The 11,825-nt window shown below is 31.1% G+C and overlaps 1 long non-coding RNA gene across 1 annotated transcript; it reads right to left on the reverse strand.

Annotated features, from left to right (window-relative positions):
* Positions 1-1,337: 1,337 nt before the first annotated feature.
* On the reverse strand, positions 1,338-6,955 carry LOC148609620 (uncharacterized). Its single transcript, XR_015914500.1, has 3 exons — positions 6,697-6,955; positions 5,734-5,914; positions 1,338-3,564 (listed from the first exon to the last, which is right to left on the reverse strand). It is a non-coding gene; the product is annotated as an uncharacterized LOC148609620 (long non-coding RNA).
* Positions 6,956-11,825: the final 4,870 nt, after the last annotated feature.

Here is an 11,825-nt window from a genome sequence, read left to right on the forward strand (position 1 = left end):
TACCTGGATTGGATCCTTTTGATTACTGCTGATAACCTTGGTTCCCTTGATTACTCTATCAAATAGTAGCTGAGAAATCTGTTACTATAAGTGTAACCAACAGATAGACGGACAGACAATGTGATTGTAGTGATTGCAATACTCTAATGAGTGGTGGTATAAAAAATGTTGCCCTAAAAATAGTCCCAACTTATTATAGCAAACATTCCTGAGTATCCCCCAGGGGTTTTTCTTAACCCACTGACCCTATTTTACACTACTGCTGTGATTTTGATCATAGTAGTCAGAATAATGTATGCAAGAGCCTCTACAAATGATACCTTTCTGGTTCCATTTGATCAAACAAACTGATTGAAATTGTTTATCCAATCTTCCGATTTTCATTTTTCCAAGACCAACCTCTGAAACCACAAGTGCCAGTGTTCTGAAACTCTATTGAGATGTTAATCTCAGTGCCCCTTACAAAGGATGCACACATGTTTGGTGTGACTCAGTTGCCAATACATTACTACCACTCAGTGATTTTTCCAGTACTGCAGGGCTAGCAGATGAAGTGTTGCTGGATTACTGCCTTCTTTGAAAAGCACCTTCTTATGATCTTGCTTCATGCATGTCTATTTTATAGACTTACCTAAATATAAATCAAAATATGACAATAATTTTTGTTAGATAAAGAATTGTGTTTAAAGCTATTTATTTTTTTAACTTCCTCTTTTAATTTTTTTCTTACCTTTCTTTCTTTTTCTTCCAAATTTTTTACAGTTTAAATTTTTTTCCTTTTATTTTTTTTTCAATCAGTTTTTTATTAAGAATTGTCTTTTAAGCTTGTTAAGTTTTTTATTTTTTTTCTTCCTTTTTTTAAAAAATTTTTTAGATAAAGAATTGTCCTTTGAGCTTTTGTTTTTTTGTTTTTTAATTTTCAATTATTTTTTTTTTTAATTTTTGATGAAGAATTGTCTTTTCAGATTTTTATTTTTTTCCTGTTTTATCTTTTCTTAGATAAAGCACTGTCTTAAGTTATTAAATAAATCTCTTTTTTAATATTCTTTTTTTTAATTTTTGTTAGATAAAACTGTCTTTTGAGCTTTGAATTTGTTTTTCCTATTTAAAATTATTATTATTATTTTTTTTTAATTTCATGATAAAAGAATTGTCTTTCAAGCATTTCAATTTTGTTTCCTTTTCTTCTTTAAAGTTTTTGAATAAATTTTCTCTTTCAAAATTTATCTTTTTTTCATTTTTTCTTTTTTTCTAATTTTTGTTAGATACAGAATTTTTTAATTTTTAATATTTTAATAATTTTTTTAATAATTTTTAAAATTTTTTTTTATTTTTAATTTTTTTTTATATACATTTTTATTTTTATTAGATAAAAAACTTTCTTTCATTTTTGAATTTTTTCTATGCTTTTAAAAAGCTGTTAACAATTACTGAAGCGTATAAAGTGTTATGTGGGTTCTGAATTTCTGATGAAAAATAACATGTACAGTGGATTCTTGTTAATGACATAGACTAATTGTAAAAGAAATTAATGCAATGAAGAGTCAACTGAAGAGAAAAAAAAATCACTAGTTTTTAATAAGAAATTGTGTTTTAGAGAGATTAATTGCAAATGTTATTAAAATCATGCCTTAGCTATTGAATGAGACTAGAAGAAAAAGCACCAATGATAGTATTCTAACAGACAGTGATCAGAACAGCACACTGGTGTTCTGTCGTAATTAAGTAGGTCATATTTGAATTATATGTAGTAAGGCAGATTTCCATCTTAAGAGCTTTGAGTCTGCACCAAATTCTATTGCATGAAATGATAAAAAAACTACAATACTTTATATACACGAGAACTGTTGACCTGTAGCATATTGAATAACTTACCAGAAACTACTTTAACATTAAGTTGTAATAGTAGTGCTAGGTAAACCCCCAACACTTCAGATATTCCCCAACTACATAAAGCCGGAGGCCAAATTTGAAATCAATTGATCCATGATTGTAGCAAATTCAGACAGACAAATAAAGTGATCTTATATACCAGTCACCCATTGAGTGGATGTGTAACACCTGAAATCATAGAACAATAAGCCCTGTAGAGGAATGAAGATGGGGCAGACTTATGGACACAGTGCATTCCAAAAAATCTTACATCTAAAAGAGAACGAGCTGTTTCATGATCAAGGTCTCATTTAAGTTCCAAACTCATATATATATGAAACAGGGAAAGAATACTTACTTTAGAGGTTAGAGATTTGAAGCACTTTTCAACAGAATAAAATACTTTGTGATCTTAACAATTATCAGCTTACCATTAAATTCCTTATTGTATAACGTCAAAGTACTCATGTACTGAGTCAATGAATATGAAAAGAGAAACTTATACTTAAACCTAACTACCAGATTGAATATGTATTTCTAAGGAGAACTTGATACTGAGCTTAACTGACAAAAATGATAAGTAGACTTACAGTGAAAACTTAATTTTAACTAATGTTATCAAAATGAAAGTACATACTACAAACTGTACTATGAAAAGTTTGTTATCATGACCTGATTCTTATCATTAACTTTATGGGATATGATTATTATAAATCTCTTTATGATTTATTTATACCAAAGGATGTAAATAGTTGACATTAATATTGGGAAGTTTTATGTGGGATCATTAAAACTTGAGATATTGTTGCAATTTCAGACAAGTTTGTTGTTGGCAGATGAATGTAAAATAAAACAATTGAAAAGTCAAGGTACATACAATTAACTGCATTCATTTTGAAGAGAAAATATACACAAAAAAACCCTACAAATATCCTAACAATTATTATTAAACCATTCTTTTTCAAATCTGGTAAGAAAATGAAAATCTTTTTAAAAAAAGAGAAAAGAAGACAAAGATAAAGCCAGAACAAGGATACGAGACTGATAATTTGTTACTCTCATGTAATAAAAGGAAAATGTAAAAAAATAAAAATAGATTTACAACAGAAGAAAACATATCAAATTATAACTAATCCACAGTGAAACCTGCCTATAAAACTTTAGAAAAAAACCCTTAAAAAATTGAAATTGATAAAATTGAAATTAAATATACAGCAAGAAAAAGAAGCATAACGGTAAAATCTGAATTTGAAAAATAAATCATGTCTGTTGATGTAAAGGGAGATCAAAAAGTGTCCTATATAGGCAGGTTCCACTGACATTCCTGGGACTGGATGCAATGTAGCTGATTATGGTCAGTCCTGTGATATAATAAAATGACTAAATAACACAGCCAAAAAATCAAAGAACTTACAATACAGCATACAGATACATAAACAATAATTCAATACTGAAAATAACCAATGCATTTACAAAATTGATGGATATGAGCTTAAACAAAAATACCTGACAAAGATAAATATATAATAGTCTGTGTATATTCAAGATCCTTCTTTTTTCTAAACTCAATAATTATGGAACCACATGGAATTGGCAAATATCACCATTAAACTCTGGAAAGTTCTCTTCTAGTAGCTGTCACATTTGGTTAAGGGCCTTTACATCATGTCCTACACAGACCTGGACAAAAATCTGGAAGTAAATCATTTATAAGGTGCAATAGTTTATTCAAACATCATTGTAGTCTCGTCTTATTTCATTTGCTGAAAAAAGACATTCCATAGTTATCGTTTACCAGAATTTCTGCAAGTTTTTCAAAATGGTCAAACAGTAAACTGATTAAATCCACTTTTATGCATCATGTAGATATTTTCATTAAAATCAATTTCATATGCTGAGAAAACCAAAAGGTTTTTGGAACTCATTTATAACAAAAGGTTCCTATGACCCTGTATTGCTCACCTTTTCACTTTACATTGACAATAACTAGAACAAGGAGTATTCCTACAACTTGAACCAACAAAGACTTTTGTACGATTTTTTTCGTAAAGATCTCTTCCAGAATTGAAAGTTTTTTTTTCTATCATAGTAGTAGTTTATTGGCTAGAAATGACAAAAAAACATCCTTGTTTCACTTTACAAGGACAATTACTCTAACATGTAGTCATCGTACAACCCACCCAATGAAGACATTTTTTTATAGGCCTTATAAAACCATTTCATCAATCAACAATTTTTCCTCTCTATTATAGTTTTAAAGATATGAATAAACAACAGGATTTCAAGAGTCTGAATCGCTCACCTGGATAGATTTTTGCCATTCAAGGGCAATAACTCTAAAAAGGAGTTATCTAACAAATTTTGACTCCAAGAAGACATGGTAGGACTAATCATAAGAATCATTTCATCAACTGAAAGTTTCATCTATCTACTATAGTTTTCAAAATATTGGCTGAAAACTTCTAAAAACATAATTTTTTTGCTTTCAAGGGCAATAACTCTAGCAAAGAGTTGTCCAACAACTTTGATCCCCACAAACTTTTTAAGGCCTTATCATAATGATCATTTCAGGGATTGAGAGTTTCATTCTATCTATCATTGTTTTCAAGATATTAGCTGAAAACTTAAAAAACGCCATTTTTCACTTTCCAAGGGCAATAACTCTTACAAGGAGTCATCTGTCAACTTTTGGAGACTTTTGTAGGCCTTATATTAAGGCTTATTTCAGCAACTGATAACATTTTGGCTAAACCTAAAGGTTTTGGGACATAAATGAGAAAAACCTATAATTGACCCCCTTGTTCTATTTATGGTAACAGCAGCCATGTTTCCAAAGAATAAAAAATCTTTACGTCAGTTCTATGAAAATACCCAAAGGAACATTCATACCAAATTAGTTAGGTTCCAATTGGTATGGTAGTATCAGAGAAGATTTTTTTAGAAAAACATTAAAAATAGCAAAAAAATGTGGAAAAAGGGCAATAACTCCAACATGGCTAAACAGATTAAAATGAAAGTTTTAATGCAGATATATCTCATTATGCTGAACACTTCAATCCCTCTCAGAACTGGGCTGAACCTTATGGGGCTGGAGACGTATGTGAAAAAGTACTGTCTGACTCTTACATTTTGTTTTTAGTAACTGCACCATGTTTTTCAAGGGATCAAAAATCCCCACAACAGTTCAAAGCAAGATACCCAAAGGAACATTCATTCCAAGTTTGGTTCCAATTGGTCAGGTAGTGTCAGAGGAGATGATTTTTGAAGAAATAACAAAAAATAGCCAAATAATGTTGAAAAGGGGCAATAACTCTAACATGGCTCATTAGATTAAAATGAAAATTTAGATGCAGAAAGAACTCATCATGCTGAACACTTTTAACCAATTAAAATTTGGCTAAACTTAATGGTTCTGGAGATATATACAAAAAACTATTGTCTGACCCCTATGTTCTATTTTTAGTAATGGCAGCCTTTGGTCTTCAACGGATCTAAAATCCCCACATCAGTTCTATGCAGGATACCCAGAGGAGCATTCAAACCAAATTTGGTTCCAATTGGTCAAAAGGCCAGGTGAGCTACTGAAAACTGATTTGCCTAACTGATGGAATGTAAATCTAAAGTTCCCCTCGGTAGAAGGTCTTGAAAGTGGACTAAAAAAACTATTGTCTTTTCACAAAAAAATTGGGTATTAACATGATTAACTTTCCTGACAAATAAAGTTAACTTTTCCTTGAACTTAGCATTTTTTTTTTTTTCAACTTGTTACGGGTGACAGATAACAGGAATCATACAAGCAATGGTCCAAGAGGTCCCTGCTTTTCTTATCCATTTCTTCTTTAATGCAAAAGTTATTCTTACCTTAGAAGCTTGCCACTTAAGAAGAGAAATAAATTCTATCAGCATGATCAATTTGCCTCTCCTGAATGTGTTCATTGAAGAAACATCAACAAATGACCTCATTTGACGAAACAAAGAGAGCAGATCGATAATGTCTTGAATCAATAAGTACATACACATGACCATGAACAGTATCCAAACTCTGAAAAGGAAGTAAAATTACATAAAAATATATATTATATAAACACATATACATATACACATGAAATTCATGATAGCAAATTTGGTGTCAGTTCATAAAAGTTTTCAGTGACGTTGAAGTAGAAATTAAATTTAAACTCCTTCCTAATTTTCAAGTAATAAATAATATTAGTGAAACCACAAATACCCCAGTATCAACGAATGTGGTGAGAACTGCAAGTATTAATAGTTAAATAAGATCTTTCTGCCAACTTTTAGCGTTTTAGGAGAAGTTTTGACAAGTAAATGACCTTGTATTATTGTATAGATAGTGTTTTATAGAATTTTTACAGTGTAATTAATTTCAATAATTCACATTGTGAAACAAATTCAGTAATTTCACTCCCGGACTTTCTCCCGCCAAAACGGCAAAGCTTTAATATCAATCCGTCAATCACAGAATTTAAAATTCGTGTTGAAAATATCAATAGATTATGAATAAAATCTATATAAAAATACAATAATCAATTGATTATCGTAAATAACCAAAATATGATCACTTATGCTTGAGAATACTAAAGTTCCACACACTCATTAAATCTAGGTGTTCTTTGACACTCATGATAATATTTTGGTAATTACTCTTTCCAATTAATTATCCTATTATTATCTCCTCTTGATTTTGTTGAAATAAAAGTGAAACCTGTGCAGAAAAAAATAAAAGAAATGAAAATGCCTACCTACAGCTCCAATTTTTTTGCAGAATGTAACAATAAATATCTTCCTTATTATAGTCTTGCTTACATTTTTTTCAACTTTTTATGAACGAGAAGGAATAGGAATTATAGAGCTCTGGTCTCCATGGTCTCTGGTCTCCTTATACCCGTCTTTAGAACAATCATTTTTTTTACCATATAAGCTTGCCACTTGAAAACAGAATTAAATCAATAATTTTGTCAGCATGATCAGTTTCCTTGTCCTGTACATATTCCTTCACTGTGGTAAGAAGTATCAAGGACTCCCATCAACAACATGTGTAGACGTACAATCACCTTACAGCAATGGGTACATATACATAAAACGTATCTTCAGACTCTGAAATTAAAGTAAAATTTCTTGAACATTGACATCATGCATGTATCTGAACATCTAAGTGTAAGTGTTTGTAAGAATCAGGTAAAATGTGAAAAATCAGAAACATGCATGTCAAAAACCCACTGATCTAACAATAAAATATTACTCAAGAATGCTTTCCCTATTTGAAAAGACCATTATTCACTTTCTGCATCACTGGTTTTGCTCAGAAATTTTGGGATAGAATGTTAGAAAAAATGAGGTTTTTGACAGAGTTATCTACCTTTGACATGTTCATTTTTAGTGCATTTCAATAAAATTATAACCCAATGCGCCAACAAGATATGGAATATATTGTCTTTTTTTTCTTGATTCTGATGGTGCAAATAATCAAATTACACTATCAAAATGATGGTTTTTTTTCATACCATGTTTCATCCACTGCCTGATTCTTACAGAGACTGACACTTAATTTATATACATGAAATACAGTATAGCAAATGTGGTTTCAAATCAACAAAACCTTTCAGTAAGGACAGTTGAAGTAGGTTCTCAATTCCTTGTTTTCAAGAAATAGTAATAAATGATTTCATTGAAATTATGAATACCCCAATAGCACATCACTGTGAAAGTGCTATATTGTTCGTGGGGATGGGGTATCAGTTATTGTGGTTTTCGTGGTTGAACCAGACCACAAAATTTGGTTTCAAACAAAAAGGAGATTCTCATTGGTGTAGTTACTGAAAACTTCAAAGCCAGGAATTCAAGATTCCATGAACTTGTGTATGCTGCCTAATCCACAAAAATTAGTATCCACTAACTAAAGTACTGTCACAGTATATGGTAAACATCTAGACATACATGTAACAATGATTAAGTTTAGTTCTTTCAACTAAATTTTATCATAAAACTTTAAGTGTTTTAGGAGTTGGCCTTAGGACTTTTTGACATGCAAATACTTAGGATTATCTTATTGTACAGGTATTTGACAATAATTATCTATCTTTAAAACCCATGTACATGCCTAGCCTTACTGTATTATACATTTTTTGTAAAACTGTTTCAAAATCTGTTTAGAAACCAGTAAATGATATTACAATAAACAGAAAAGACATACTAGCAGATTCCATAATACTCATCAAAACTTTTGTTTGCTTAGGGTATATATTAGAAGAGACTTTACTCTGGAAAATACTGTAATACTGATAAGGCCAAATAAAAAAAAAAAAGAAAAACTTTGAGCAATTATGTTGACTAACTTGATACCCTCACACCCCTGTTTGATAACATGCCCCTATTGACTTCCATATTGATTTGGATCAAAATCCAAGGTGCACAATGAGAATATGTATAAAGATTCGGTGAAAGTGTCATTCAATTCCAGAAACAGAGAAACAGAAAAGCTCCCCCTCCCTCAAATGTTAGCCTCTGTACGTATTGTTTTGTTTTCACTTTCAGTTTAATTTGATGTTGCTGGTGTATATGGCAGCAACTATTTCACTGTACCTGTGTGTAATGTTTGGGGTCAGCTGCAGCCTGTCCAGTGGTGTGAGGATTTCCTCGTCCTTCATTGAAGACCCACGGGTGGCCTTGAGCTGACATTTTTCATCCTGTAGGGGTTGTTGTCTCTTTGACATATTCATCATATCCATTCTCACTGAATCTGCTATTTGAAATCCCAAAATTGATTCCAATCAAAATCTAAAACAGAAGATGCACAATACAGGCAATGAAATGGCAGGTTAAATCTATGTTTTAAAGTGCGCTAAACCTCACTTTTTCCATTGGGGTGTGAATATAACGGTGGAGATAAAACAGCATAATAGCATGCTATTGCATCATAATCGGAAAACCACAGGTCACATCAGCACAAAAAAACAATTTACAAAAACAATCATTACTCATAATATTTTAGAAGAAGCTGAGTATTTTTTAACCAAGGACTGATATAAAAAAAAAAAAGAATATGGTAAGAGACCTTTTGAGACACATTTCCTCATATCCCTGATTCAGGAGTCTGTTACACAGATATTTATGGTGTTCAATTAAATCAGAGCAGTTAGTACTTACTCTAGTGTAGTGAATCAATTGTGAAATATAAACACATTATGCAGGTGATGAAGGCATATTGCTGCACAGGTAAGGAAAATTTATGATATCAGAAATAAAGTTGTCTCTTGAATCATAAATCTTAGTGTTGAGATGACCACCGTTGTCAAATTTGAGGTGAAGGTCCAAAAAAAGATGCAGAACAAGCTGTTTCTATTGTCTCCTTTATCTTGAGCTCTGGTGGATATATTGACAGTAACCAAAGACAGACCCTTGTATTTTTTTTAGACTTTTTTTACAAAAATCAATAATAATAATAAAAATATTACCAATCCAAGTCTATAGGAACTGTTGTAGTAACTTATTTTTGGTGCTGGTTGACAAGACGTGTGCCATGCTGACTTCATGTTTACGACTGGGTGGCAGATACACTTTGATGAAAGCCAATGCCAGAATGAGTTAGCTTGAATGTAATTCCATTTTTAAAAAAATACCAATGATTTTTTTATACTTTCAATAGCTTTGGTTCAGTCAGGTGTAAATAGACACACTTTTTATGGCCTAAATTATTAACAGCAATTCTTTGGAAGGACAAAATATGAGAAAAAAATTAGAAAACACAATTAAGTGTCCAATATTGCTTATTTTTACTGCATGAAGTCAACCTGGCATGTTAATGTGGAAATAATAACAGTTTTTTTCTTTTTTTGTAAGCAGCCCATTGCCATGGTTACTATCAAATCAATTTCACTGACAAAGGTCATACAATGCCATTTTCAGTTGTTCTGTTTCCATTGAAACCACTCATAAATTTACTTTATACATGTAACTGTTTGCAAGAGTCTATAATTACCTTTCAAAAACCTGGTCATTTTCCCATTACATTTATAAGAGTGCAGTTTTAGTAAATTTCAATTAGAAACTACAAAAATTACACCCATAGACAAGTAATTCCTTTAAATGTTACATCATATAAACTTAATTCAATAATAGAAGAGAAAATTAGACATGTGCTATTTTTCAAGTCTGAGAAAAACAACCATAAATATAGTTACCATATGGCAAAATAAGCGAAAACATGAATTTTTGGACGTTTTCTATCCCCGAACTTTTGACCTTCGAATAAGGTACATCTCTTTTCAATTTCTAAAGTGAAAAAAAAATGATATTGTAAGATTTTGTGTTGTGTTGACCACTCGTGATTGGATAAAACTGTTTGTCCAAATAACTGAAGCAGCAATACATGCATGCAAATTAAGAAAAATCCATCTGCCATTGATGAAAATATTTGAAGGATATTGGCAAATGACCATAAAAGGAAAGTCCATTCACCAATGATAACAATAGTTGCAGAATGACGCTGAGACTGATGTAGCTCTATCAATGAAACAACACATATTTTAAACAATTTGACCTGAATAATTCAATCACACTACTGGCCTGTGTGTAACCTGGATGCCAAGACAAAAATAGATTTTACCTAGTAACCACTGAATGATTTTCAAAATAACTTCAAAGAAATATAGTTCTATACATAGATTAATAATTTTCCCATAATGTTGATAAGCAGAATGGTACAAAAAAGTTAAAAGCTCTGGTAACTGTCAATGATTATTTAGACAGTCAGTAGATCAGTTGGGGGAAGACACTGTGCATTAGTCATCATGCAAGAGCAATATACTAAATATCTAATCATTCCTTCAAATAGAAACTGAGAAATCTGTTACGAACATTCCCATTGTGTACAACATGAAAAATGACAATGTCGATTTGTCAACAGGAAGCAGGTGAGTGAGGAACTTAAAAAGGGGAGACGTCATGGTACAAGTCATTGTGCATTTCAATACACCAAATACATTGTATCTAAGCATTCTCTCCAATAGAAAATGAGAAATCTGTTAAGGAAAAAGAGTGTAATGGGTGGATTGACAGAAAAGGTGATTATAGGGGTATAATATATTTCTTGGTGAAAATAAATTTCAAGGTCAAGGAAAAAAAATGCACTTTTGTAAAAACAGAAATTGTGAAAATGACCTATTAAATAAGAATATGACCTTGAAGAACTTCTGGTTTTAATTCGAATTCTTTTGTAGTTACAATTTTACCTAGCTGCTTTAACTAAATGATTATCAATAAAATTCCCTGTTCAAAAACACTAAAAACTGCAATTTTCTAGAAAATTACCTTAATAAATGGCTAACAATTTTCTCTTCAAATTTCTCAAATAAAAAATATTACATTCTCCAGTTTTATATATATAATTTTCTTGTGCAAGGACAGTTCTATCCACTCTTGAAAGAATTATGCATGTATCCACAGGTGCAGTTTAGTACAGTTTGAAAATATTGATGTAACTACTTATAAAAACTGGCTGTACCATAATCATGGAGTTAAAATATCTAAAGCATAAATCTATTATGTCTGTATCAATGGTAACGAGTCCATTAAAAAAAGTCCTTTTGATTATAGTAAAGGTTAATGCTCTTGGTTTCCAAATCAATGGGTTTCCATGGTAACGAGTTCATTAAAAAAAGTCCTTTTGATTATAGTTAAGGTTAATGCTCTTGGTTTCCAAAGCAATGGGTTTCCATGGTAACGAGTCCATTAAAAAAAGTCCTTTTGATTATAGTAAAGGTTAATGCTCTTGGTTTCCAAAGCAATGGGTTTCAATGGTAACGAGTCCATTAAAAAAAGTCCTTTTGACTATAGTTAAGGTTAATACTGTTGGTTTCCAAAGCAATGGGTTTCCATGGTAACGAGTCCATTAAAAAAGTCCTTTTGATTATAGTTAAGGTTAATACGGTTGGTTT

Source organism: Perna viridis, chromosome 8, assembly GCF_037379345.1.
Source record: "Perna viridis isolate PV_CMFRI_1.1 ecotype Kerala chromosome 8, ASM3737934v1, whole genome shotgun sequence".
NCBI lineage: Eukaryota > Metazoa > Mollusca > Bivalvia > Mytilida > Mytilidae > Perna > Perna viridis.